At 32.1% G+C, this 24,743-nt stretch overlaps 1 protein-coding gene across 4 annotated transcripts in view; it reads right to left on the bottom strand.

The window, feature by feature from the left end:
* Positions 1-24,743, bottom strand: part of LOC121124510 (band 7 protein AGAP004871) — a 353,186-nt gene that overhangs the window by 73,450 nt on the left and 254,993 nt on the right. The window lies entirely within an intron of this gene.

Raw genomic sequence — 24,743 nt, 5'->3', positions numbered from 1 at the left:
TTTCAGTTGGCTTTCAAGATCAGAATTAAACTGATATGTTATCATAAACAGGTCCAAAATTCACTTGCATACTGTGACCAGGGATGTCCGCAGGATAATATCTTAAGGGCTTGATTGTTGGAATTTTTAAAAATTAAAATCCAAAAATTATTATTTTTTTCTAAAAAAAAATACAAAAATTTTTTGGAAAAAAATTGAAAATAAATTTTTCAAATATTAAATTTTTTGGTACCAATTTCAAAAATCGACAGCTATAGATAAAAAAATTAAATTTGATTTATTAATTCTCCTTTCCAAAAAATTGGCAGCTATTAAAAAAAAATCCAAATATTATTTTTTTCTCTGCTTCATAATTTTCCCAAGTGATGAAAATATAAAATCCTTTTGTTTTTTTGGGGGTTCAGGGTCTTCAAAACGACAACGACAATGTGTTTCTTAGCAATCCAGAGCTAATTATGCTTTTTACCACATTACTTAAAGGAAAGTTGTGGTCCTGTACTTATGGCCTCGATAAAACCTATAATGACTTTGTGTTTTAAGAGCATGCTATAATTTGAATATGGCTGCGATTTTCATTACTTCTCTGTTCAATGTGGTGATCCACAGTGATTTCTTCCGTGATTTGTAGCTCATAAAATTTTATTTGTATGCAGAATGGTTAATGTCAGATAAATGTACTAACAAACAAAGGGTAATATTCGTCTAAAAATACTAACGTAGGTAATCTCAAATTGCTTTTGTGTCGACAGGCCACATATTAACATGAACAACTTATAATATTTATATATATATATATATTCAAGGGCTTAAAAGTCATTGTACTTCATGTTTCTACGTGAATTTCTAACGTTACACATATAATATAATGAACCCATAATCCACACTTTCAAGAAAACAATTTGATTTTCGTATTTATTCCTGTACATTAACTCCTTCAAGGCAGTAAGTAACAACAAATATTACTTAGACTGTCGGTGGTAAAAGGTACTACCAGTAAGTAGATTATGCAAAAAAACAACAACAAAAAACTAAAGGCTGTTAAGTGACATGTTTTTGTCAATTAGTGCTGAGACCCAATCATAGACCGATTTTTTTTCCGTCCGTTTTTTTATGTTTTTTCTTTAATTTCGGTCCAGACAATGATTTCAAACCGCAAGGCTTTGCATTCACAGTAGTCCAATCGTCCAAGATATGCATATCGTTCTGTCGGACAAGCTAATACTGTATATGTATGGCGATAACATTAAAGCAACTTGGAATTTTTTTGATGAATCACAGAAAAGCAAATTTTAAGTTTGTTACTTCAATGGAAAATCAAACAGGATATTTAAAGAATCAAGTACAATATTAAACCACTGAAAAAATGTTCAAAATTTTATAGATATGATTAATATTTGTTTAAATTTTTACAAGAACATATTATTTACAAGTTATTTACATTTTGATCGTGCGGTATTTGAACTGAAAATCCCATTTTGAAATCATCAATGTAATCAAATTCAGTTGATAAGGCATGTTTTTGACCAGATAATTTATTTCTTCCTTTCGTTATTCTTGCAATGTGAATACTTATGTACTTGTCTTTAAAGATAAGTTTCACAGCATGACGGGTTAGTATCTTTTATGATCAGTCTTACCAAATAACAAATTATTATGAGGTTATGTTAGACTTAAAAACCAAGGCTCCATAGGACTTCACTTAACATATCACTTTTTTGAATTAGTATAATTTAGAGTACTTATATCGATGGATACGTTTATAATATAGTTGTAATATTGAAATAATGTAACTAAGCTTGATTTTATGTTATCACCACAAATATATGCTTTTCAAAGGGACATGTGGTCCCTATTCATACAAAGTAAGCTTGTTTTGTCATGTGATACACTTTTATTATCGTAAAAGGATTGGATTTGGACTAATTTTAGCAAATTTACATCGACATCCACTATTACCTACTTACAACTCTGGTGAAAAAAAAATGCAGGAAAACATGAACTTGAGACATGGATTTCGAAATTCATGAATAATTTTATACTTTTAATAATAGGGAAAAAAATAATACAAACAAAACATGTAGACTAGGTTTTTGCAAAACTTTTTTTACTCAATATGGCCCCCTTTCATTATCTATCATTTCCTTTATACGTTGCCTGAAGGCCATGAAGGAGTCGATGAAAAACACTCATCTAACAAGTTATCCCATAGAGGTACTACTTCTGTGGGTCGACATTTGGATTTGAGGTCCTGTCAGTTTCCCTCTCGAAAGTGACCCATATAAAAAAAGTTCAGTGGGTTATAATCTGTTGATTAAGGGAGCCATATCCCTTTGGACCAGAATAAAGCGATGTTGTTTGCAAATAACTTTTGCCACTTGGCAGATGTTGGAAAGGGGACATAGTCCTGAGTCCACACGTAGTTATTGTTCGGGTAGTTGGTCTTCAACTATAGTAAGATGGTGTACCTAAACACATTAGGATAGGAACATTGTTTTGGGCAGATATTTGGCGAGGTACACCCCTTGGACCTCATATTTTTTTTTCTGTCAGCCAGCGGTCGTTCTGGCAGTTATTGAATTTATAATGTAAAATTTCCACAAATGACCCATTTCTCATGATCCATGTGAGGTTTTTTCTTTTGCACCTCTCGAGCCTCGTGGCTTTCATGCCTTCTTTCAGATGGGAAAGTGGAGTCCTTGGAAGGAAACTAAATCCAAGTTGTACCCTCCTTATTGCCTTAGGATCCACAGAGAAGTCGTTGGCGTGGCGATTCATCGACTTAGTGGGATCCTTCGTTATACTCTTCTCAAAACTAAATAAGAACTTTGTATTCCTCATTCAATTATGCCCTCCACTTTTTGACATTCTGGGGAGGTCTTGTCCATTTTTTCCGTCTTGGCCATCTTAAAAACCAGGCTCCTACAACACTTAACAATGTCCGTCATCTTCATTACATCAATTCCATGATGAAATGACTTAAGGATTAGTTTAGTTTGTTTATTCAAAAAAAGACAGTGGAAAGAGACTATCAAAAAATAATCACTAAACCTTTTTATTGTAATGAGAAAATAAGCATAAACTTACATACCACACTTTCTTTCCCTACCCTCTACATCCTGCTCATTTCCAAGCTCAACAGAAGTGTATTCAAATTAATGTAAATCCCTGTTTGTAGATCGACACTGAATCGTTTCCAAATTGTGGGCCGATTTTTTCTGTCTCAATCTATGGATTACAAACCACATATAGAACGATATCTTCCCTATCTGCCAAATTAGTTAGCTGTACAAATATGATGCAACACATTTTTACTTCATACGACGCTTTTGTAGCTCAATCTTCACAATTTCCAAACGCAACTGACGTCTTGAATAATTCGTCTATAGAATCGGTCTGTACTGAATTTTACATTCGTTCATTCGGATTATTTTATTGTATGACTGATCCAGAGAGAATGTATCTTTGAAATGTTCCATACCAAACTTCTTAATAATTTCAAGGATCAATAACAGGGCCAAGACAGGACTGACTGCCCGTTTTTTAAGTCCCATTTATAGGATTTTTCCAACTCAAACAAATACGTTATATAAAAAAAATAAAAGGTTTATTTTTCCTACAACTTTTTTTTAATGTTCCTTTAATTCGTTAGACTGAGTTCTGCTGATTAAGTATGACTAACCATTATAGTATTACATTTACACCATCTAAACTAGAAATCTCGTGTGAAGTTAATATACATAAAGTAGATTTCTTTTTCTAGGAATGACAAGGGCGCAAACCTTTATACATTAACTTCAAGAGAATAATATCTCCCAAGGGCATTGTTCATGAGCTACGTCGATTACTTTGATTTTTTTTTTCTGTTAGGGATTAAATGATTTTTCTAGCCCGACTTGGACCGACACTTTAGTCCAAATCGCAATTGAAGACTGTTGATTTAAATTTAATTATTTACAAATCATAGATCTTTTCTAAAAATGTCTCCATGCCAAAATTGAGCTACGTCAACTATTCCCAGATCTTCCATCATCAGTTTCAAAACCTTTCTAGATTTTAAGTTATATTCACCTTCCTAATTAAATGAATCTGTTGTTTTGTCAAAGATTCTTCATTTAATTCCGCTCTATCTGCATTTGGTCCATAAGTGTTAACTACCATAACTTTCCAAGCTTGTAGCTTAATTTCAATCATGTCATACAAACCATCAAACTAAATTTTTCGTTGGAGTCTTTTAGTTTGGATTACAGGCCATTTTCTGATCAACGTCCACGTCCCTTTTTTGTTATCCAGGCTGTTCCGATAATTAATGAATTCTTTAGGGTCACATTTTGTACAGTCTTCTCTACAATTATGATTTTCTTCATCGATTTTATGGTCTTGACTACAAAAAAATGTATTCCTTTCTAGAGGGAAGGTAGTTAATATAATCGTCTCTTCTTTGATAAGCTTTAATGGATCGTACATTTGGTGAAAAGTTTCTCAAATTGGATTTTTTATTAAATAGGTTATAATCTCTTGATATGATTGAGGTTTTTTTGTTTTTGCAGAGCATCCTTACTCCTATTATTCTTATTTGTATTCGTCAATTTAAATTTCAATTAACAGGCTGGAAAATCTTTTGATGTTTCTATATCTATTTATTATTTTTCTCCCTCTTTCCCTTGAGATCTTATCTTCCAGGACTTGTCAATAATCTTTTGTGTATGCCATTAGTCTTTTTCCAATCTCGGGATTCTTTTTGCTTGTTTCTTAAGAACATTTGCTAGTCTTCTCTATATCCTTTGCCTTGGTTCGATTTTTACTATTGTCCCGCGGGTTATTCTTCGCTACATCCTCAACGAGCACTCCAACTCTCGTTCTATCCTCATTATTATTCATCAAACGTTCCTCGGCTTCCTCCCGTGAACCTATTACATCTTTCATTGTGACATATTCCTCTTGAATAAAAGATTAGCCATGTGTGATGAAACAACAACCTCTTCCAATGGCACTGCATCCTCAATTAGTTTTGTATCGTCTTGTCCATTGTTTGGATTATAACCATGTATTATAGACTCCTCTTCTATATCGTCAAGTTCTTCCTCCACAAAGTTTGATGTTGATAATTGTCCCCCTCTAGCGATAGGTGCCAATTTTTTTCCTTTCTATTATAAACCTTTTTGAGGTTGTCTAAATATTTTTCAAGGGAAACTCCAGGGAGTCCATCTTTTTTACATCTGTATTCATTAAAATTATGGTCAATTTCTGTACAATAAGAGCATTGCTTTTTAATTAGACTACGTTCTACCTTCGCTAATTGGCAGAAATTGAGGAATTTCAATTATAGTTTTAATTTCGCAATTATGTTCATCGATCTAACCGGCTCTTTAAATACTTTTGTTGCGAATTCCCCTTCATACTGTTCGCGTCTCGGTGTTTGATAATATGTCTTAACCTCTTCACTTAAACAGTCCACCATTGCTTTGACCTCTTCTGGGTTTGTGACCCTGGCTGCATTCGGAGTTATAAAAGTATTTTTCTTCAATCCTGTCCTAGATTTAATAAGCTCATAATCTTTCACTCTGGCCACCACAAGTGCCTTTCATTCTTTCTCTTGTCAAAACATTTAATCTTGAAGCCTCTTCCCTTGTCATCCATCTATTCAATTGTTTCTTTTATATTTTTAACTTCAATTGCAATTTCTCCATAATTCCAAAATTTAGAATATCATATCATATCTTCTGATTCTATCTTGATGAGGATTTGAGCTATTATCTGCATATTCATAGAACTATTATGTCTCCTATTTTTATCTCTGAACTCAACAACAAAAATGCCTTAACTCAATCGCTCTTTCACTTCTCTTGCCCGCGTATTAATCCGTCTTCTTCTCCATTCCTGATTATTCTTTTTCGTAAAAGTATCTTGATCCTTCTTTGTTACCTAAGCTTTTGATGACTTCTTATCATTTCGGTCGTTTTCCATGTCCAAAAAATCGATTTAGGGCCACCATTTTGACACTAGATATTCAATGCATGGTATGCACTATTATTGCCAACCTTCAGGGCAAATTAACTGTTGTAAAACCACTTAAATTGAAATAAGGAATCAACTTCTCTTTGACTGAAGGATCAACTTATTTGTGAACAAAGAAGTTTAACAAAATCCTTTTGTTTTGGAGTGAATGAATTATTTTTTTATTCAAAAACATTCTTAGATCAATATTGCTGATTATATCTTCTCTACTTTTATTTTATTTTTTGGTTATAAGATTAGTTACCACTGTTTCATAATTGGAAGAACTATTAGGACCATAAGGAATGTGGGATGAGGTTCAAGTTAGACTGATCTATTTGTTGGATTAAATCAAAACCTCCTTGTTCATATTGATATAATGTGTTTTTTTTCCATAATATAAATTGCATTTTCTTTTTTTTTAAGGGTTAAATATATTTGTTTTTTTTTAAACAATTCATTTATAAAACAATTGAAACAATATTATGATATTCTGAGTTTAAAAAAAAAAACATAAAAAGAAGAAACGACAACTACATGTTTAATTAATATTAGGTCAACGACACAAGGATAAAAAAAAAAGACTGGCAGAGGTCAGACCTGTGTTAATATAAAATATATCCTTCTTATTAATCTTTCCATACAATTCAAAGTTTTGTTGGATTTGAAATGAGGGATAATTCCATTCAATTTAGTTAACCTTATAGTTACTCTCTGTCTTTCTTGAGCATGCACACGAGTTATTACTTGGTGCGTTATAGAGGTTAATTCGTAATAAACTTATCCTTTAATAGTGAAAACTGCGTGACATCATTTTTAACAGGAAATAATCAATGTATTTTCTTGGCTGTTCAATACACAACGCTTTTTAATATTGACGCCATAGTGTGTGAGTGGTTGTATTTTTTTTTTCTTCAAAACTGTTTTTCTTCCCCAGCAGTCCATATGACACATTAGATCGAAAATTCTAGCAATAGTGACGTCATAGACTATTAGTAGTTGTTAAATTTGTCAAAATCTGCCTATCTTCCCCAGCAGTTGGTACGATACATGAAATTAAAAATTCTAGCAAGCCCAAATAAATGATAATTTAACCTTGTATTACTATTAACCTTGCCTGTCCTGAAGTTTGATTTTATCAGCTGAAAGAAGCTATTCAATGAACCATCATTTTCAAAAGTTTAAAACCACCTCTTATATTTCAACTGATGCAATAATAATCGTTTTCTTGACCTGTATGAATGCCTATTATAAAAGTGATAAAACGTATTATGGTCCACTGGGTCAAGTGAGTGTATTTATCAACTTGTTGTCTAATGGCGTTCGTAGGGGAAGGTTTTCCTCGCATATGAGCTGTACTTAATATTCTTCAAAAATGGGCAAAAATAGTGACATTACTCGGGAAAGGATATTCCGAGTGCAAATTGCCGTAAATATGCTCTGTATCAAGGCCGTGGGTCACATTACCGTCAGTAATTTTGCAAAATTTGGGATTTACACGGACAAAAAGAGCTCTCGAAGACAATATCCACCCAGAGATGATACCATGATAAAGTTAACTGTTTCAAGAACTCCCACCAATAGTTTCTTTAAAAAAGAATCAGTCTAATTTGATTCAAAAAGGCTATAAAGTCAGTCTGATCACTATTTCTTGCCGTTATAGCAAATTTTAAACTTAAAAACATATTTATTCTGCTAAAAATACAAAAATATCCCAGGTTCTGTAAAACTTTTGCAAATGATAGTAAATGACTAAAGGAAAAAATTTATTAGCAAATCATAAAAAAAAATTAATTTACTTTCATAGTCAATAAGTTTTACGAGGCGTCCTTCCCTTCATTCCCAAAGTTGCCAAAAAAAAAAAAAAAAAAAATGAATCACATCTTTGACAAGGAAAAGGGTAAATTAAAAAAGTCGTAAAAATCTTTCTAAAAAAATTGCAAGGTTGGTATAAAAAAAAATGAATACACCAATCAGTATTATTTGAGAAAATATATAATAGAGATTTCCTTTATAAAGTTGACATATTTCCCATAAATTATTCTCATACATAATCAGATATTGAATCTTGTCAAAATGAGATGGTATGCGTTAGTAGATTCCTTCATCTTTAGGATTATAATAAAGTAATGATTAGTAATGGTTTTTGTTTTAAAAAGCAGCACATAGATAGGAAGGTCCACTGATGTCTATCCTTTATTCAACTCTCTGAGTCCCACAAGGACTTTTATTTATAACTAACAGACAAATCTTTAGTCCTACTCTTCATCTTTCATGACACACACACACTAGTGGTTACTGTATACTTAAATGCTCCCTATTTAATAATTAGATAGTAATATAGCTTTGAAAAATAAAAAAAACTGTTCAGATTGCAAATTAAAAAAATAGTTTTGTTCCAAGAATTCTAAACAGGTCCGAGACTCCGGGTACTTATAAAAGTCCATTATGATAGTTTGGTTTTTAAGAAAAATTCGGTCTAAGTCGGTCTCAAAATATTTTTTCCATGAATAATGGTTGGAAATAGAAGCCACAACGCCTTCATAACGTTGTATTTGATTAGCTCCAAGAATGGAGAATAGATGGATGAAAAATACACAAATCCTACTCCCTATCTAGAAAGGACATTAACAGGATTTACCCCGAGGTCGACCCTCAATTTTAGTCTGAGACCAACAAGGACTTGAATTTAAAACTTGCGACAAATCTTCATTGCTTGTCTTCCATGCAGTAGTGAATACTTTTTAAAGCTGACCCATTTTTGTACCTACTAGAAGCCCTAATAAATAATGACTGATGATTTAAAATTCTTGAAGGAGGGAGTTATGCAGAATGCCAACTGAAATTAATACTATCATATAAGGTGCACCATCATTTAATTATTATTTACAGCTTTAGACATTATAATCCCGAGTGATTTATAATAAAAATAAGTTCCGCCAGCATTTAAAAATAAAAGAAACAAAAAATGAACCTATTAATTTTGACATTTTAACAATATTTGAGAGGTAATAAACTTAGCTGTCATAACGTTAAATTAGATCACCAACAAGTACCCCTGACCACCATATGTATCTTGTTGAAGCAAGACTTAAGGCTTAATGCTTACAAAATAGCTCTTTGTCAGAGTTTGAAGCCGTCAGAACGAGTGAAGGATGTGACCCAGAATAAAGTCTCAAGAAGTAACCTATTGGCCTCCCTACAATCCCGACTATTCCCCCCTGGACCTTAATATTTTTAACCACCTCAAGGGGAAGCTTTGGGAAGTCCGATACCTAACAAAGGGCTAACTAAAGCTTGGCATCATTACTGCCTGAGCCACCCTAGAGACGAGCTTTGTAAATCAGTACTTAGAACCTTTTATCAAGGCAAAAGGTAGGTAGTAGGTATATTGATTCCAAATATAAATAACCCATCTTTTGATCTGAGTTCAATTTTCCGAATTTGATGATATTTTTTTGATATATAACAATTTTTGTAATTTTCCAAAAGTGTTGCATTTGAGACGAAGGAGTCTGTACACGGAGTAAAAAACAAAATTTCAAGCCTGAGATTTATTGTATTTTTCCAGCATGTGATGAAGAAATTTGGCAAGGATTATTTGTTGAGAAATATACATATGAATGTTTGACTTATTAGGCAAATAGCTATTGTGATGATTTTGGTGAGCATTAATCTATGTCAGTGGTTCTCAAATGGGGGTACGCGTACCCCTTGGAGTACTTGAAGGTACTCCAGGGGGTATTTAAGATATTTAAATAATATTTCTACAAGTGGTAAATAACTCAAGGGCGTGCACAGAGGGTAGGCTGGAGGGGATGTAGCCCCTCAAATAAAGGCTTTTTTTTTCAATTGAATATTAGAAATATTTTGAAGAAAAATTTAATATTTTCAAACAGCTATGGAGTTTGATTTTTTTTCTAAAGTTATTGAGATTTAATATCAATGTTTCAAATTTTTTGAGAATACGTAGGACTGTTTCAACTTTTTGAGAATAGTTATAGATTTTTGAATTTTTTTTTTTGAAAATTGTAGTATTTTTTTTATTTTTGAACTTCAAAAAATTTAATTTTTGAAATTTTTTCGAAAAATTTTAAATTTTTGGATTTTTGAAAAAGATTCCAAAAACCAAGACCCCTCCCCCCAAAAAAAAAGTTCCTTTGTTTAAAAATATATTAATTTAGGTCGATAGTCTGAGATCGTCGTTTAAGGCTGAAATATTTTTTCAAATTGATCAAGAAAAGATCATTAAAAACAAAGAACTTTGCCCACAATTTAAATGCGTTGATTCCTGGTCCATTGTGATCTCTACCAAAATATAGGTCTAAATAAATCTAGATAAAATCAATAAAGTCCGAACTGAAAGATAAACTCCGAAAAAGGCTGTGTCTCAAAACTAGTAGGCACCTAGTTTAAGGATAATACATTGAGTGTATTCATACATTAATTCAACTAAATATTACATTATAAATATATAGATTTTCGCATCCCTTTACAAAATAAATAAATAATAAAACGAAAAAAAAAAAAAAAAATGTGTTAAAATAAGAGGTCTCAGTGTGTCTAAAAGATTTATTTATTATTTTTATGGTTGAACAATGCCATTTCTTCCTTTTTTTTGTTTTTATATATTTTATATTTGGCTTTCTTATTAGTTAATGGATTTGTACGTTTGTATATCCTTATATATAAGTTGTCAAAGTCGAAGATAGTTTTCCGAATTCAAGACAAATTAAGCAAGAAATTCACTTTTATTTTCATTGTAAAAAAGAAAAAAACAACTAGAGTTTGAATTCGGGGAGCGCAAAACTCTTTTTAAAATTATTTCCCCTAAAAATTTATTACAAGGAGCACTAATTTGTGTAATGATTCTTAATATAGTTTGTCTGACCTTAACCTCTCATAATACGGTTTGAGATATGTATCTAAATTTATGCAACAGTCACGGTTAATTTTGCATTTTTAACATTTTGTGAAATCTTCACCTCTCAAAAATTAAGGGCATCTTACTATAAGCATATATAACTTTCCCTACAAATTTAGGCTAAATTTGAGTAGTATTTTGTATGTAATCCTTTTTTCAAAATAACGTTATGTGTGACTAGGGCCCTTGACTTCTCAAAGATTAAATGCCTCTTACTGTAATAATATTTAATCTTCCTACAAAGATTCACAAAACAGTTTCGACTACGAATAACATCAAAACCATACGAGAGACGATTCAATGAGATCCAACGAGGTGCCTCCGTAAATGACCATAGACCTAAAGATATTCCCTTACTGTTTTATCAATAGTAAATAGAGTCAACAAAAGCAAGAAACTCCTCAGTAGAAACCGGGAGTGGGCCCAAACATTATGTTTAGTGATGATAATATTTTTTATTGTAAGGCTAAATGGAGCATTCAAAATGATCATTTTTTGGCAATAAAATGATTTAATACGCCTGGAGAATCGATTAGACACAAAAATCACGGTCCTTGATGGTCTGAGGAACCGTCAGCAGATTTTTAAAGGCCCCTCTAGTCTTTGTACACTTTGGAGTTAAAATTGACAGCTTTATGTGCGTATACACCATCCAGAAGAAAGGTTTTCTTCTATGAGAAAATGACACATTAAGAAGATACTTAGACTTTCAACAAGAGGGTACTCACATATACGCAAGAGTAGTGCAAGCCTCATCTGCCTGGCTGTTAGTGACAAGTTGACCTGTTGGATTTCGATCGAAATCTGGTCCAATTTGGAGGAAAATGCCTCTAAAAAACTTTATCCAAATTTTGACATACTGATAGCCTCACTTATCCGAGAATGGGACAACCTTTCCCTGGAGAGTTTCTGTTCCTGCAGCCTTCCCTAATCAATGTTGTAATTTTGACAAAGTAACTAAGTTTTGATTAATATTTTGTAACTTATTTTTAAGATAGTCAGTAATACTCGTATACAATTTTAGATGTATAGTAGTATAGTAGTTTAATAACAATTATTCCTATTACCGTCTTAAAAGGCCACTTTGTCAACATATATGTATATTATGTAGAGAAAAAGAGACAAAATCCTTTTATCTACATAGTATAAATACACAGATCGACATACACATCATTGACAATCATTTAATGAAAAAAATTGAAGCGTAAAAAGTCAAATTAAATTCACAATGGAGTCATATAATAATAATTTATTCATATTAAATATGTTTTTTGGCAAATTTAATCAGTATATTAAAATAAGTACGTGCATAAAAGGAGCAAATTCATATATCTATACCAAGTTAAATAGAAATACAAGGTTAGACCGTCATGTAATTGCCCTTACTAGAATTTTGAATCTGATGTATTGTACCGACTGTTGGGTAAAACAGGGAGATTATTGACAAAATATTCAATCACTCATCGTGTATGACGTCATTATTGCTAGAATTTTCAATTTGATGCACCATACCGACTGTTGGACAAGAAAAACAGATTTTGACAAAACATGCAACCATTGGTACACCATGACGTCACTAATAAAAGAGTGGTAGAAGTCAAACATCGGTCCTGCACGTATAATTGTATGACCTTGCATTTCTACTAACCTTGATCTATACTACATATGTACGTCAAGTGAGGTGATGGGACAATTAATCGGGAATCGACATTTTTTATTATATTGATATTTAATAATCATCGTCCATTTACATTTAAAGAAATATTCTTATCAACGTCTTTGGGTTTACCACAAATTGAACTAAGAATATTTAAAATTCATCGTCAAAATAAAATAATGAGATATTGATATGTATTTGATTTTGAAACAGCCTATATCGGAGAACAAAAATTTGAGAAGTTAATATTTTAAATTTTTTTCAAAAAATATAATTTTGTGAATAGCTGTGAATTTTTGAATTTTTTTTTAAAACTTTTATTTTTAGATTTGATTTTTTTAAATTCAAAAACCATATATTAATTATAACTTAATAAAAATAGCAAGTATACTTTTTAAATTTAAAAGTACGAGGACCCCCTTTTCAAGTGCCATTTTAGATTTTGTTTAGAAGGCCTACAATTAACTGGTCTTTAAAAAGTTAATACATTAATATAAGAAGAATTAAGTTGTTATTTTGCAAAAGATATATTGTTTTTATGTTGACACGGCATTTAGATCATAAATAAACGCTAACACAAAAATCAGTGATTCGTATACTTTTATGAAAAAATATGTATTTAAATTGAATATATGTACGTAAAGATAAAAAACTAACAAGGTATGACGAAGCATGAATACAAACCTAAATGATAATTAAATAAGGCATGAATACTACAATTTGATTGAATAGATTATACATTCAAAGAGTAAGCGATTGAGCATCTATTGAAAGAACAAAGTTAGACACCCGTTCACGGACTGAAAGAGATCCCTAGAGTTGTGTCAAATATGACTTGCTGGTATGAAAAAAAGAAATTTTAAATCAATATGGTAATCCTGACAATTTGAAAAATCTTTCAAGAGGTGATCAGGTTATGACGTTTTACTAGATATGCTGAAAGCAGCCGTCAACAAAAGGAAATTAACACAAATCCCTCTCCAAATACCGGGTGGTAAATTAAAATCTGAAGACTTATTATCTCAATAATTAATGAAAGTTGAGTGATTTACATTAATTCATACTTGAATTTATTAAAGCATAAGCAATTATTTTCAAAATAATACAAACATGCGTTCTCTACATTACGTAATCATCGAGAAAATGCAAATTTCTTTTAATTTAATCGATTACATTATTCCATCTTATAATTAGTTATCGACAACTGATATTGTTTTAACATACCCCATCAATTTATTTGCGTTCGTCTTATTATTGCACTCTTCATTTGATGTAGTTTGGAGTGTACTCTTAAAAATAAATGATTGCTCAGATAAATATATTAGAATATGGTCAAAGTTCAGCAGTTTACTAGTATACTAATACTGATTGACAATTCCAGCTATGTTCCACCTGTACATACAGAGTGAGCAAGGTATCTATGCTGGCACTTTGGCACACACTTAAGGGGCAACACTGGGACTTATGCAACTGATAATTCATGCTGCAATACTATGTAATTATAATTCCCCTTCATGTTACATCAATACAAGAGGTTTGATTTATTTCCATTAATTGTAATAACTAAGTGTTCATTAATTACAGAGTTCACCAGCAATCTAAGCCGATATTTTTTTGTGCTCTTTAGGGAAAACACGTGTATATTGAGGAAGTTGTTTTTTTTCGTTATGTTTTGATAGATAGCTTCCTCAAACCTGCACCAGTTACAAAAATGAATCAATTGACGAATTCGTTGTCCCAAATATTTGGAAAAGGCAAGGAGCCCTCCTTGGAATCTGTGCCAGGTGCGACGGCCTAACAAGTTATCCGACTCCCATACTCAGTTAGGTGTTTGTTCACAAGGGTAGGAGGGGATTCAAGGCCTCTGCTCCCTGTCACACCTCAATAAAAAAATTAAAAGAAGTCTCAAATGGCTCCTAAACAATTTTTACGCCTTAATTTTACTGAATTATAGCCTCCAAACTTACCTTATCTTAATTTGATGGGTTTTTTTTATGTGTGTGGTGCGATCGAATAGCAAATCACCGAACCCTCTGCGACATAAAAGACAAACTTAACAGTCGGATCAATAAATAATTCTAGGATTTGCTAAGGGACCGAGTGGAGAAGCAATCTCTGTAAGAGACTGTAATTTAGGCTGAATTTAATAATTCAAAATCACATAGATAGCTTGTGTTCCCTCTATGTAAAATAAATTTATACCAATTTATATCTCCCCACTCGAAAAGATCCATGAGAAAGGCCTTTCTACTACACCTGTCTTACATATATATAATATATTCATATTTTATTTAAGAATTAGCCAAATGCATTCCTTCAATCAATTTTTAATCAGTTGATTACTCTAAAGAAGAAGAAAAAAATCCTTGGGAAGAAAAGGTAGCAAGAGTTATTAACAATTAATCAAAGAATGAAAAATACAAACATGTAAGAAGGATGAATTATTTATGAGCACTTAAAGAAAGAACTAAGTTGCTAACTTTATCCAATGTTTTGTCGCTTTAGAAAAAGTATAAAGAAAAATATATATGGAAGTGGCTCGTCAACACAAACGCAAATTAGAATTATATTTTCTCAAAATTGACTGTGCTTTCTTTATATTTGTATTTTTCGACAAATTACCCTTCATTACTAAGAGCAAATTCTTCTAAGTAAGCCCTTGGGTGTGCACCAAATTGCTCATAAATCAGTCAAAATGGATGTTGAAAGGAATGAAAAACGACCAAACTTTATTTGAAATAGCATATCGGGGCCAATAAGGGTCATATAAATTATTTTAAGGTTTTAAACTAAAGCTATTAGCTTTGAATATTTGAACTCATCCCAGAAATTGAAATACAGAATCTTTAGTTATCGCTTTTTTTTTCAACCAACAATTAATTTAAAGTAGAAATACATATATAAATAGTCAATGCGCTTTTATAATATATATATGTTTTCCAATCATCCATTGATCATTTTCTATACACATCCGTCCGTCCATTCTCCCGATCCTAGATAGGATCCCCTATCTATGAAGTATCAAAGAATACGGATCGATTGTTACATACATTTCTTGAAAACAACTGGGATCCCCATCCCTCTGAACTGGATTGTATAGAAGATTAAGAGGACTCTCACAACCAAACTCTCTATTTTTCTGCAGTTGGCTGCCGGTTGACAACGTTATGATCCAGTCTAGGATATCTAGCTTAACTCCGTACTCTTCAAGAATATTCCTCTCTACGGACTTCCTTATACCTTGAATCCTGAGGACTTGTTGAACATGTATCTGCTTTTCTTGGTTTCTAATCCCCCAATAATGAGGAGGCTGACATTCGATAGCAGGAACATTTTAAGGTGGAGTCCATGAATGGATTCATCATAGTTATCCTGAGTGCGTATTTTCCTAGAAGATTTGACAAGTTTTTGTTTATTTGCAGCGCAACTATCGTGTGAGAGCTTGTAGATTTTGTCCTTGAAAAAATGGAATGGAAAAAGATAATGCTGGAAAAAACAAATGGATCGTATGGGAGTGGTTGTATTGTTTTAGACTGTGATAATACTCTTCTGAGAGTTAGAAACTCTCTCGCACTAGGGGTGAAATCCCTGCTCCATAGCTGTCTCAATGAGGTCAATCTGGTGAATTTATAGATGTCTTCGGCACTGATGAAACGTGTGTTATAGAAAGCGTTTAGTTGAAACATATATGTCTGTGAAATATTAGGCTTTGTGTAAAGAGTGGTCCCCATAAATGGGGAACAATTTCAAACGCTTATATCTTGGCTTTTAAATTGCTGTAGTTCCAAATAGCCATGTGGAATGTTAGCAAACAAACTTATTGGGAAAAAATCAGACGACAGTTAAAAATGGAGTCGAAAAAAAAGATCTGCCATGCAAATAGTGTTGCTCGGGATTTACTCTGCATGATCATTAAGTATCTCAAGTACTCGAAAAGTAAAGATTCCAGGATTTGTCATGTATAAAGGAGTAGCCCAAGACAGAAATTACACCTTCCAACCAGACATTGTTCTACCCCAAAAGATTAAAAAAGTGCAGAATGTCTTGGCTGCAAAATGTACTCACTATGAGAGCCCGGAATTTTGGCCTGCAAATACCCAGGACCTAAACCCATGCGATGTATATCTCCGGAGAGCGTGGAACATGAGACCAGTTCCAAATATTATTCGTCGATGGAGGTCCTGAATTAGTCCATTACCCGTACAATATCAAAGTTGGATCTGCACGATATTTCCTAGCCTGGCAAGGCTACTGGCACTGTGTGGCAGCTGTTATTAAGAGAGACAGATTTAATTATAAATAATTTAATATCACTAAATGAAGCTTTCAAATAATAAGTAATGTATGGTTTGACCCAGTTTATTTCATTCGTTGTAAGCCTTTAAAGATTTTCTCAAATTATCCGAACCACCCTCTCTATATTTGAAGTTAAACATAACATGGGGTTTTCTACTTTTCTTGATTTTTTAGATTCTTGATTTATTTTAAATCATCTTAGTAATTCGCATGTAAATCCAAAAATAGAACAAATATATCCATTAAACATTACACTCTATATATGTAGGGATAAAAAATATAAATTTGGAATAATTATGAAGCGTCTTAACTCAAAAGGTAACCCAATATAGAGAAATTACTCTTTTGAACTGAATATGTGTTGGTTCAATTCATAGTCGCAGACAAAACAATTCCCAGATCAGATGGTGAAATTGTAATACTGTAATATTTAGTTATTTTCAGTGCCTTCTTTTTTTTTTTTTTTTTGGGGGTAGGGAGGGGGATGAAGCATTTTTATCATATATATATATATAATAAAGCAATTTACAAAAATGATTGCATTACAGAGTCTACTTATAATGAATCGGTGCAATTCCATCTGATCTATTGAAGGAACAATTAACAAATTTGGACTTTTTTCTTTTTCGTATTTTATGCTCAAGACGGTATTTTTATTGACGCTACACATGGATTATATAATCAGAGTAGATACGTATTCATATCCCCTTTTCAATTTTTTATATGTGAATAAAGCAGGGTGGAAAAGGATGCCAAAATAAATACCAAAAAAGATTGGACTACATTAATGAAAAGAATCATATTGAGGATTTGGATGTAAACTTATCAAAGGAGCCTTTAACGAATAAGTAGGTTATTTGCATAGATAAAAATAATATTATCCACTGTTATGTAGAAATAAATGAAAAGCAAAATATATGTACTAATCCCAACAATTTGAAGAACCTTTTGAAGGATAATAATGTAGCTGTAATGAGGTTTCATTAAATTAGCTCAAAGCAGCCCTGATATAAAGGAAATAAATACAAATCAAACTGCGTTTCAAGCAATGATATGGCCAGTAATTAATACGATTAGGCATGTTAAAAAAAGAAATCGAAAATCAACAGGGTAATCATAAAAATTTGAACAATGATTTGAAGAAGAATAAATTAGCTGCTATGACGTTATAAGCTGTATATATAAGCTGCAAGGAGCCTTGATATGAAATAAATAAATAATAATCTCACTTCCTATCCTTCTCCGATAGGGCATGCAATAAAAACCAAATCAAACATGATAATCCTGACAATTTCAATAATTTTTTGGAAAAGAACACATTATCTGTCATGACATTATCTTAAAAAAACTGCATACAGCTATTATGATATTTGTGAAATTTACTCAAATCCCACTTCCTATCTTGAAATGATATTGGAAGGAATGACTCAGATTCAATAGAATAATCCATCAAATTTTCAACATTGTTTTGGAAAAGACCAGCTTAGCTGTACCGACATTTGATTAGATAAGGTGCAAGATTAAGAAAATAAACACTAACCCATCACCCTTCCCTAATCCCAACTGATGTTGAGCCTGAATTCTACTCCGAGTCAGGACTTTCATTTATACCCTGCAGTAAATCCTCAATCTTATTTTGCGCCTTTTATGCAATACTGATTACTTTATATTTATTCTCTCTTTTACAATAACAAATATGGATAACAGCTTTGGAAAATAAATGAAACATAAATTCAGGCAACTACTACAAAAAGCCTCTCTTATGACAATATTCTTTATGTTCATAAGTTTGAATTCGTACTTAGAAATAGTGTTAGTTTTTGATCTGACAATGATCAGCTGATCTAAAATCCTTTTAATTGTTGCAGAATCCCCAAAAATATTTCTTTTACCCTATGACGCTTACAAAAGACGTGCAAGGCTATACTTTTTTCTTAGATATGGAAAGCAATTTGAAAATTCTTTTTCATTTCATGTTATTATATTGTTTTTTTAAATCGGTCAAAATAAAAGTCTTTTGATTTTTAACCTTTCCTTTGGGATGAAAGATTTTTTGTTTTGCAAAACAACTGACGTACAAAAAGAATCTGAAACACAAATAAAGCAAATGAGAAATAGTGTAGCATTGGTATTTTTTAAATCAATTGTTATATATAGTGTGTCAACATAAAAACCATCTTGACCAAAACCCTATTAAGAAAAAAATTTCAATTTAATATATTCGTTCATACGAGGTGCTTCAAGTAAATCAGTACAATCTTTAACTACATCCTGGACAATAAGGACATACTTATTTCAAATTTTAAAGTGAGAAGTTGATCGTTAGCTTACAGAGAGTTGCACAATTTTTAATTCAGAACAAGTATTTAATATGGCGAAGACTCGGAGATGCACCATTATCAAGTTGGCTTACGCGGGACACAGCCCAGTGTACATCAAGAAGATATTTGGGTATCCAAAGAGCACAGTCTATGACATCCTCAACTACACTGGATGAAGGAAGGCATATGGATAAAAAGTCTACAAGTCACGATGGGATAAAAAATCAATCCACGATTCCTCGTAGGCCTGAGACGATATATGAAGGCATCTCCGAGGACTCCACTTAACAGTCTTACCAAAAAGTGCTAAGTAACCCGTTCCACAATCTCCAGGGCCATCAACTATGAACTGAGGATGAAGTCATACTCCCAATACAAAATATCCTTACAGTTAAGGCAACCTTGGCTACCAACGGAAGAAAATTGCTGAACGATTTGTAGTCACATGGTTCATCTTTTATTTGATTGAGAAATAATGGACTGTCAACAGATCCCACAGCATCCAGAACAACCAATGGATATCCAGAGAGATATCTAATGCTCGCCACGTCTTTCAAACCAAATATCCGGTCAGCAACGACTTCTTAAAGGCATTCATCATCAAGTACTCTGCCAAAATATTTCCCGTAGATGTGGTCATGGCCTCCAAATCCTTTAGGCCCTGTATCGAGCGAATGATTGGAAAAAATGGCATACAGATTCAATGAATAATTTCTTTTGTATTATTAGAACTTAATAATAATATTCCAAAACTTTACTTTCTTCTCATATTGATAAGAATGTCTCAATTTATAACTAAAACTTATAAAGTTTTCAAAATATCATTATACAAATTTCCGTTGTAAGTAAATGATAAATTGTCATAAAAGTTTGTCAGAAACATTTGATATACGGGTATTGAAGGGAAAAGGGAAGCTGTTGTCAAGCTTCACTTTTTGGGGAAGATCAATCTAGAGTTTGTTAAGGGTTTAAGGTCATGCAGATTAACAGAACCCTCGTTTAACGCACCGTAGATCTAATCTTGGTCCACAAAATAATGAACAAACTTATGAGTAAGGAATTGAAGATGTTCCCTTACTGTTATCTGAAGGTTAAGGGTTCAGTCAAAGCCATTAAAAAAGGAGTAACTAATGCAAGAAACTCCTCAGTCTGTTGAAGTCCGACATGGCTTCTAACGTAATTTTTATCGATAAGAAAGTTTTTTATGTTGAGATTAAATGGAACCCTCAAACTTATAGGATATTGGCCATAGAATGATCTTATACGCATATAGAGTCTATCAGACTAAAAAATCAACAAACACTGATAGTCTGGGGTGCCGTCAGCTGATCAAGTAAGCTACCCCTAAACTTTCAATTATCTGTAGTTAAAATAAAACAGATTGGAGTATGTAAGCATCATCCTGGAGAAAGGCTCTCTTCCATGGGCAAATTCTCACTTCAAACAAGATTTTTAATCCTTTTTGACAAGATGGTGCTCCTTTCATACGCCTAATATGAAATCGAACTGTAGATTTAGCCTTTGCCCCACCTCTAATAGGTATATGCACATATATAAATGATATTCGGAGAGGAATTGCTCCCAGGAAAAACTTTTAATCAACTAACAAAAGTTAATTTAACTATAGGTCCATTAAAAATAAATCTTTTTTTTTCAATAGATTCTTTAGTAATCTGGATCTCGCGTTGTATAAGTCTGATCTAGTTAAGCTAGATGACATTAGAAGGATAAGATTTGGTATTAAAAGTACTTTTTAATAAAATTTTATTATTGCTTGATTCATTAATAATTTAATCGAGCATCAAAGATGGATACAAGCAAAGTGAAAATCTCCTAAATATCATAATTTTTCTTTGATAAAGGTGAAAACGCAAGCCAGGCGTCTAAAAATGTAAATGTATAGTTTGTAGACTTTAACAGCCAATCATACTCAATTTTGATTTAATCCATTCTGTTCTGTTAATTTTGATCTCAAAGATGCACCACGCATTGGATGACCAATTATCGAAAACATGGATAAAATTATGGAAATAGCTGGCATTTACCATCATGTAGGGACTGTTTCAATTTCTGAGGAGCTAAACTTTGTTCAAAAACTGTTTGAAATCATTTAAATAGAGCTGGAATCAGAAAGAAGTTCAATGTCCCAGCGAATCCATGCTTAATAGCAACAAAATCGATCCATTTCTGAAGCGGATAGTTACTCGTGATGAAAAGTAGTTCATGCACGAAACCATAAGGAAAAATAGCGCAAGTCCCATCGCAGTAAGCCAGTGTTAACGTTGGTCAAGTCAGGATTGACAGCCAGGAAAATTTTTCTATGTGTTTGGTGGGATTCGTAGCGAATCATGTACTATGAGCTGCTCCCCATATGCCAAACACTTAATTCGAAGTTCAACAATTAATATGAACAATTTGAGAATAGAAATTGAGGATAAATTGTCAAATGTTATCCAGGCTCTATTTTTATGCAAGCTGTTCTAGCTTGAATATGTGTTGAAGAACCACATGTAAGGAAATGCTAATCGTGACTGCATAGAAAAGAGAGAATAAAAAAATAAGATATAATTAACATAATTTAATTTAATTTAATTCTTTTTAGTTAAATCAAATAATAATGTATAGCTGTATACTTTATTAATGATAATCTAATTAAGAAAGAGAGAGAAGTTGTATGTTGAATAATGGATATAGGTACATATATTATTAATATTACATATATTGCAGAGAAGATGTTAATGAAGTTAGAACGGTAGACATAAATATATTCAAGATGGAACAGAATCAAATTTGTACGCATCTATATTTATGTTTGTAGCTGTAAAAATATTAACTGTGGGTATGCGGGGGCGTCGAAAAGGGGTGGGATGAAGGGGTTGTAGCCCCCTCAAGCCACAAAAAAAAGGACACTTTCTTTTTTATTAAACAAATTAATATTTGAAATTTAAGTTTTGAAACTTTTAATTTTTTTGTAAACAGATATAGATTTTTGAATTTGTTTTCCAAAATAAATAAATGAAAATTTTCAGACCGCTCTCGTATATATTAATATGCATAGGTCTACGCATAACGTGCTTTCATACACAGCCGATTTTGCAAAAACGCAGTGTTTGGAATTATTTTGATTCCCGGTATAGTGCAATATATTCTATTTTTTTATATAATGATATTAAATTATAAAAAACTGAGTATATATTGAAGAAAATGATAATTTATGTAGTTGATGATAAAAATTTGTAAAGGGGAGGGTTTTGTAGCTGCAACTGTTAACAAAAAATGAAACAAAAAAAAATCAAAAATCGATAGCTATTCTTAAAAAATTAAACTTCTTGGAAAAAATTGCAAAAGTCCAAAGCTGTTGACAAAATTAATTTGTTGGAAAAAAATTTCAAAAATATACAGGTATTATCAAAAAATTTAATCTTGTGGAAAAAAAAAACTTAGAAATCGACAGTTGTCAACAAAATTAAAATTTATTTCAAAAAAAATTTCAAAATCTACATCTCTTCAAATAAAAATTAGTATTTAAAATATAATTTTTGAAATTTTGGACCACAAAATTAAAATTAATAGATATTTTTTCAAAAAAAATTCCAAATATCAAAACAAAATAAAAAAATCCATGACAGTCCAATATATATTCATTAAGAATATACAATTTGATGAGTAACAGTAAGTCTGACTTCTGCCTTCCTTCCATGTGTCGCCCCTGCAGCCCTAACCTAAGCCCCCTGGACTTGATAGTTTAATGTGTCGTGGGCAAGAATAAAACTTTTTCCTCTCATACCAATTTAGGTTCTCTCCGAGCTGTCTTCATAATGGCGTGGTACACCATTGACATAGCTTTCTTTGTAAAAAGCTGCCAATCTGTGAACCGGTGTATTTGGGTTGTTATTGCTTGTTAAGGAGGTTATTGAATGATAAATATGGATAAATAAAGTAATCCATTTTGGTACTGAGTTGTATTCTTTTCATTGAATAAAAATCATGTTTTTGTAACTTAGTGATGCTATTGCAAATTTTGAGTCTCCAATTTGTATCATAAATAAAGAATTAGAATAATATCAAGATTGTTTTTATTTTGGGGCCACTATATTTCTTTACTCAATGTGAGCCTAAAGTTAATGGTCCTTTATTTTCCCACCCAAAATAGTATATATATGTATATACAAATACGTATATAGCTTTCCACAATAGTTGTTGGCTACAAAACTAGAGTAACGAAGCAGCCTACACTTAAAGCCATGAGGGAATACATTATTTTGACAAATGTGTCAATTTGTATCCTATTTATATTTAATTGATAAAAGCTCAATTTATCATAATCCTATATGAGAATATGTTCATAGAATCCCATTTTCTTCCTTTCTAAAAACAGAATAAAACAAACTAATTGGAAGAATATAATGTGAATTGTCAATAAAAACGATCTCCTATTGTGATGAAAATCGAATCATAAAAATATTTCCTCAAAATTAACCAAAGAAAACTTCTATGAAAAAGTTTGTAGAGAGGAGGAGAGTAGGATTATTTACAGGTTTGATTTAATTTGGTGCTACACATTTTATTAGTTTCAATCCAGAATGACATTGATACAAAATCATGGAGGAGGACCACAAGAAGTCTTATCTTTGATCAACGAAAGCTGAGATGGATGGATTGGCCAACAAAAAATCATGAACAGTTTTGCTCATTTCAATTTAAAAAAATTCACCCCTGATGCCAGAAGCAGAACAGAACAGACACTACATCATATTTAAACCTTCTGACAAAATCTTTGCTTTAGTGAGACATGCTATCTAAGACCAGAGAAAAATTTATTGTCAATTTTTTTTTCACTCGAGACGGAGCTCCGTGTCATCGTACCACAAAGACCCATATCAGACACTTCTTTTGTTAGCTAATTATGTGGCTGTCCTCCTCTCCAGACTCGAACTCATGGGCTTCTCTAACTAGGTGCATCTGGAGAAGAGAGGGTGTGCTACTCCTTACAGGAATTTACAGTCTCTTAAGGCTTCTATCAATAAGAAGTAGACCGAGATCGAGTCTGACTACATGTCAAGGTCTGCAGGGGATATAAGCGATTAATTAAAGCTAAGGGGTCACATGTTGAATAAAAGTTGTGCCGATCACTATTTCTAGATGATTTTGTCTAAATTATCCATTCAATCAAGTTTTAATATTCATGCCTTATTAAATTATAACTTCAACGTGACTATTTATGGATTTACAGTTGCTTTTTTGGGCTTATTTATAGGTAATATTTGAATGAGTAAATGTATAAGTAAGTTTGCTTAATCAATGGGCACTCAATCTTTGACTCTTTGATTGTATAATGATAATTTAAACGTGACCACGTCGATTTCACTTTAACAACTACATATATTCAGATTTGATTATGTTCAGTTACCATGCCACTATTGGTCATTAGGATTGTCAGTTCTTGAGACCAGTTCTTGGATTTTTTGCAAAAACTGTCGATCTTTAATTAAATAAGCCAAATAGGAGATATTAAATCTGAATAATATGATCATTTGGCATATCTAACAAA

This window comes from Lepeophtheirus salmonis, chromosome 9 (assembly GCF_016086655.4).
Source record: "Lepeophtheirus salmonis chromosome 9, UVic_Lsal_1.4, whole genome shotgun sequence".
NCBI lineage: Eukaryota > Metazoa > Arthropoda > Copepoda > Siphonostomatoida > Caligidae > Lepeophtheirus > Lepeophtheirus salmonis.
Note: the sequence above shows the minus strand (reverse complement) of the source record. Positions and strands in the feature narration are given on the sequence as shown.